Here is a 5,772-nt window from a genome sequence, read left to right on the forward strand (position 1 = left end):
TTTTCAAAACTAATTTGAGTCGTTCTCGGTATCGTGGTTCGTTTCGTTTGTGTGTAGAGTTTTGGTTGGGTTAAGTTTAGCCCTATGTGGGTTTGGTTGGCCCATGGGCCAAATGAGAATTCCTCCTGGCCCAACACAGGTCTCGAACGAGACCTGTGCCATTTGAGGCCGGTCTCGTTCGAGATTGCATTCTCGAACGAGACCCTAGCTGAAAACACCCGATCTCGTTCGAGAATGGCAATTCTCGAACGAGACTTTGCCTAAATCAGCTGGTCTCGTTCGAGACCAGCTCCAGCCTTACGTGGGGGCACTTTCGTCTTTCGTTCTAACCTATTTCGACCTACTTAAAAACGAAACTTTCTACCCTAATTCATTCTCCACACTTCAGACAATCCATAGCCGTCTTCCGTTCACTTTTTCCCTGAAAATTAACGCTTCATAATCCCTTCCGAAGTTGCTGTTCCGGTAAGCTCCATTATTCACTAAATTTCAGTTTATGTTTAAAACGGCATTTCCGTATTGTTGATCGTTCTCTCTCGTTTCTAGATCGAAATCAAAACCGTTTGATCTCAGGCGATCTAGACTCACATACCTACAATTCCCCACCTCGTTTTCGTTGAACGGTACGTAATCGACCTCGTTTCAATCGCCGTACGGTTTCCGTTTTAAGGTTTCATAATCTGTTTTCTTGGAGAGTTCTTTACTGCCGAATAATCCCTTACTTGGCTTGACTATGTTTTTGCTGCATTTGAAATTATAAATCACTTGTTATGTTAGGTGTTTGCTGATTTAGCTCAGTTTTAAATCATCCCTTCGTTTCCGGATTTTTGTTCATCGTTTTTTTTAAAACGAATAAACACAGTGGATTGGATCGTTTCGTGTTTATTTTGAATTCATGTTTGTGACATGTTGAAATCAAGTAATTATTGGATTAAAACATTAAAGAGTTGTAAAGATTATTGATTAATGGATTAGTGAATCGTGCCTCATAGTTCTGTAACTTGTTTCATAAAGAAGATGGTGTCTTCGAGGGATTTTGAGTTTAAATGAGGAAGATGGCTAATTAGCCATTATATTTATCAAATTGTTTTGTTTAAAACAAATAAATCCTTAACGTTAAACTTTAACTAATAACTTGGATTTTATTTTGATTTATGAATTAAATATTTAAAACGATAGTTAATATAATTACTCGGGTAATTATATTTAACTTCGAAATTCGATTTGGTATAAATTGGCTAAATTATAATTTAGCCCCTGAACTTATTTTATAACCTAATTAAGTGGATTTTTGATTAGTAACTTTATATTTTGTTTTAATTATAAACAAAAGTAATTAGTTTGATTTTAAACATCAAATTGACTAAAGTACAGTTTAGTCCCTAATTGGCTAAAGTACAGTTTAGTCCCTAATTGGCAAAAGTACAGTTTAGTCCCTAAACTTTTATGAACTTAAAATGGTTAGATTTTTGGATTGTAACTTGGGATACTTGAAATTGAAGTTATTGAGTTCCACTTTTAAAATGGATTATTATTTTGTTAAATTATTTTATAAATATAAACTCGGGTTAATATTTGATAAACGTTTTGGGTTGGGTTAGACTTGGGTCACCCGACAAGTGAGGTTAGCTTGGTAGTTATTAGTAACTCGGCTAACCCAATATTTGAAAATTAATTATTATTTAAAGATTATTAAATAATATTTATAAATTGGATTTTAAAGCTAGAACTCAATAGACTTGTATTAATTGGGCTTCATTACCTATTGGGTATTTTTGTGTGTTCTGGCTTGTTTTATTCCGACGTGTTATTTGTGCTAGTCCTATGTGGTGTCTAGTACTCTCCAGAGTTAGGGTCTGTTTTTAATAATTATTTTATTTGTCTAGACCCGTCTACTGTTCGTGCTTCATAGGCGAACTAGGATTAGTTGCTTGCCGGTTATCAAGTGGATTAACAAGCAGTGAGTTTGTACTTAGTATTTACCGCTTTATTAAGTAAATTGTTATTTTAATATTAAATATATAACTGTACGTATATTTTGAACTGTTTTTATATTATGGCTCTTAGTTGGAACATGCTACCTAATGGGCATCATTAGGACTGCGTGCGCACCGGTAATGATCTGGGTAAGCTAATTATGGAAATGTGGTAACTCGGTGTGAGCGTAGCTCTCGGGACCAAATAGAGTAACTCGATGTAGCACAGCTATCAGGACTCTGGATATGGTAAAAGTGCGGTCAGTGGTAACTCGGTGTAGCTCAGCTCTCGGGACCAGGCCTATTGGATTATGTTTATTATTTAGAATTGTGGATTAGGGTTCCAACTATTATTCGTAATATAGTTATTAAATGCTTTAAATGGATTTAAAGGTTTTTTACTTAATAAATGTAGATGGTGGTATAAACTCATCTCAGTATATCTGACCCCGTTGTTTTCCCAATTTTTCCCAGGGTTATGATCTGAGAGAGTCTGGTGATCTCCGCATTTACTTTTCCTCGGAGGTTCCATTTATTTTTGATAAACTGTAAAACTGTTTTATTCTTAGACCGCAGTAGTAACTAGACGTCTTTATGGTTTGAGATACTTGGGTATCCGTTTTAAAGAAATTGATAAATAGAGAGGCTTTTACAGATAATGATTTTGTTTTAACTGTGGGGCTCAACTAAATTTTTGGAAGTTCTCGTATTTGACTTTAAGATTTCAAAATAAAATTTTGAAGTGTTTTCTTGAGAGATTAAATATTACATAATGATTTGCTACGAAAATTCAAGCTTGTTGTGGCGCGTCTTGTTTTTGTCTTTTAAGTATGCTTGGGGTAAATTTTTGCTTAATGGCAACACTTAGGTGGTTTAAGATTGTAGCAACCATAATATTTTTGGTTTTGATTTGCGTGGTATAATTCGCTTACATGTTGAACTAAGTTAATTGTTTTGTTTCATCTATTCGTGTGAAGTAGCACGTGGGATGATTTATTTCATGCGGCTATGGTAAATATCTGATTTTTGGTTCGATGGTGAGTCGAACTTTTGTTCAGACCCTGTTTTGATATGGTAACAACTGGGGATAAGTTGGGTTTGCCATATTGTTGTTGGATTGAAATCTTTGGGTTTTGATATCGAGAAAGACGAGGGAGGTATTCCCTTGGATTGGATGATGATTTCCAATTATCCTAGAACGGATATTGGAAATTCTAAACCGAGAAGATAGATCGGTGTATTAATACACTGGTGTTTCCATCAAGTCTGATGATGTGATGCGGGAACTGGCGGTAAGTTTTGTAGGAACGTATTGATGTGTTATTTCTTTGGGAATAAGTTTCAGTGTGGGTTGAGGTTAGTTGGGTACTTCATGTTATAAGTTTTAGATAGTTATCAGGTTAAGTTGTTATATAACATTGAATGATGATAGATTGCAAGTACGGAGTTTGAGGGATATTTTTAAGGTTATCGAGTGCACATCTCACGGAGTGTAACGTCTAGCAAATGTTTTATTGGAAAATGGATTTCAAAGATTGAATTGTTGAAATTTTTGAAATATTTTCAAAACATAATTGTGCCCAGACATAGCATGAACATGCATTTTGAATGTCACGAATAGGAAATTGCATTGAGTATTGAGTATGTTCACTAAGTAAAAGATAAATAAATAATTGATACATGCATAATAGTACATGCATCACGTGAATAGAAATGATTATGGTTGGATGCAACTCTTTGGGGATGAGAGATGTCATCACCCTGGCGCACAATTATGTAAAATGGATTTTATCAATAAAGTGTTATAAGGAAAGTGTTTTGAAACGAACTCGCGAGTTACATTGTGATAAATGTATTTATAAAGTTGTCGGATTTCAAATGATTTTGAAACTTTTACCGAAAGGTAGCTAGACAAATACTCTGTGATGATGGTGATGATTATTGGACGTTTACGTTGTGAGCAATTGGTCTGTAGGATCAGAATCTTGTGGTTATGAGTAAGAATGATTTTGAGGTTGCGCTCGAGGAATAGTTGTGCTAAGTGCGGTATAGAGTAATTTAGAATAGAAAGCTTTCGTGATAATTTACGATTTGTGGATTAAGGATGTTGGTTATGCTCCATGTGTGTTTATACACTGCGTTTTTTAAAAAAAAAAGAGATATTATCTTTCAGATTGGATTTTTCTAATTACTTTGGGTAAATGGATATAAAAGTATTTTCATAAACAAAGAGATTTGCGTTGTTAAATTTTATCCTTCTGAGAAAAGGAATAAATTTTGTCAAAATTAATTCAAAAGGAATAATAAATTTTTCGGTTGAACGATTCTTCAAATTGCGTTTTTGTTTGAGAAAATCTAGAAGCGACTTACCAATTTTGTGATGTTTTGAAACATTAATGTGTATTTTCAATACGAAAGATGTTTCCACAGTTGGTGTATTTTCAAAAAGGGGATAAATTGATTTTAGTAAGTTTGGTTTAAGAGAACATAAATTTTGTCAGTTGAACTATTTCATAAATTTGCAAACGTATTTAACTGTAGGGAAACTTTCGGATTCAAAATGTGGATATTTTAGAAATTTTTCAAGGGTTTGCAAAACCGATGGTTTTTCAACGGTAAAGGTATTTCAATTTCGAATGAAAAAGGAGGTGTAGACGTAGAGTCTTTTAAACAAAGTGGAAATTTTTCTGTATATAAAATATTTGGTATTAAAAGATTTTATACCCACAAGAGTTGGTTTCGAGCATAACTAACTATCCGGTCGTAGTAAACTAGTCGTTTTGATCTCTCGTTGTATACGAGGATGTAGTCAATTGATTGAATAATTTTGAGGATTTGAGTTCGATTTGGTTATATGAGATAGTTGATTTAATAAGTTTCGACAATCATGATTGGTTGATCGATTCTGTTATAGATGGCATTATCGTAATGATGGATATCGTTTGGGTCAGTTGTTGAACCCTTGGTAAGGGCGACAAAAATTTTATGTCGTCAGATGGCGTGGCGTTATGTTTCTGAGTGATTGAGAAGGAAAAAAAATAATCATTTTGATGGATATTGTTTATCACTGATATAGAAATTTTTGTTATCATAAGAGAGGCCAGCTTTTCTTGGAATTGCGATATGAGTTTTCGTGTTTTATGATTCACAAGTTAATTGTATTATCGAGTTGGTACTAAATCATTAGGATTAAATGATTATTATAACGTTTGTTTTGGAACCGAAATTTATCTGAAGTTATTGGGTTTTGTTTTCGGTCATTATGATGTAGAGATGCTATAAGTAAAAGGAAGTAAGTGTTTAAGAATGATAGATTTTATCAGCTATGTTGCAGTGTTATTGTTTTTGTTTGAGGCAAAAGAGTTTGGAATTTTATGAACTAGAGTCGAGCGTAGCGTTTGATCTTGTATTTGATATTGAGGATTGTATAATAGATGAGCTACGAGCTGGTTTTGGGAGATATTTCGGTGTAGGGAAATTGTGACTCTCATTTGAGTAAATGTGTTATTAATAGTTGGAGCAACTAATTTCTAGAAACAGAGTTGGATACATATGTGTGTTGTGATCACTTATATTGCGAACTAGTGTCAGTTTCGAGATTCGAGATTCGTTCTTTATTAATATATCAGCCGAGTATTGTGTAATAGAGTTAGTTTGATCTTAGTTGATCTCACCTAGAGTTGCGTGTTTGTTTTTGCCTAGTGGAAGTTGTGTCGGTACTTTAGTGACTTTTAAGTATGTTCGTTATCTTTTTGCAAGTGGAGGTTGTTTTGAGGGACAACCTGTTGAGTTTTGC

The sequence above is a fragment of the Mercurialis annua genome, linkage group LG8 (genome assembly GCF_937616625.2).
Source record: "Mercurialis annua linkage group LG8, ddMerAnnu1.2, whole genome shotgun sequence".
NCBI lineage: Eukaryota > Viridiplantae > Streptophyta > Magnoliopsida > Malpighiales > Euphorbiaceae > Mercurialis > Mercurialis annua.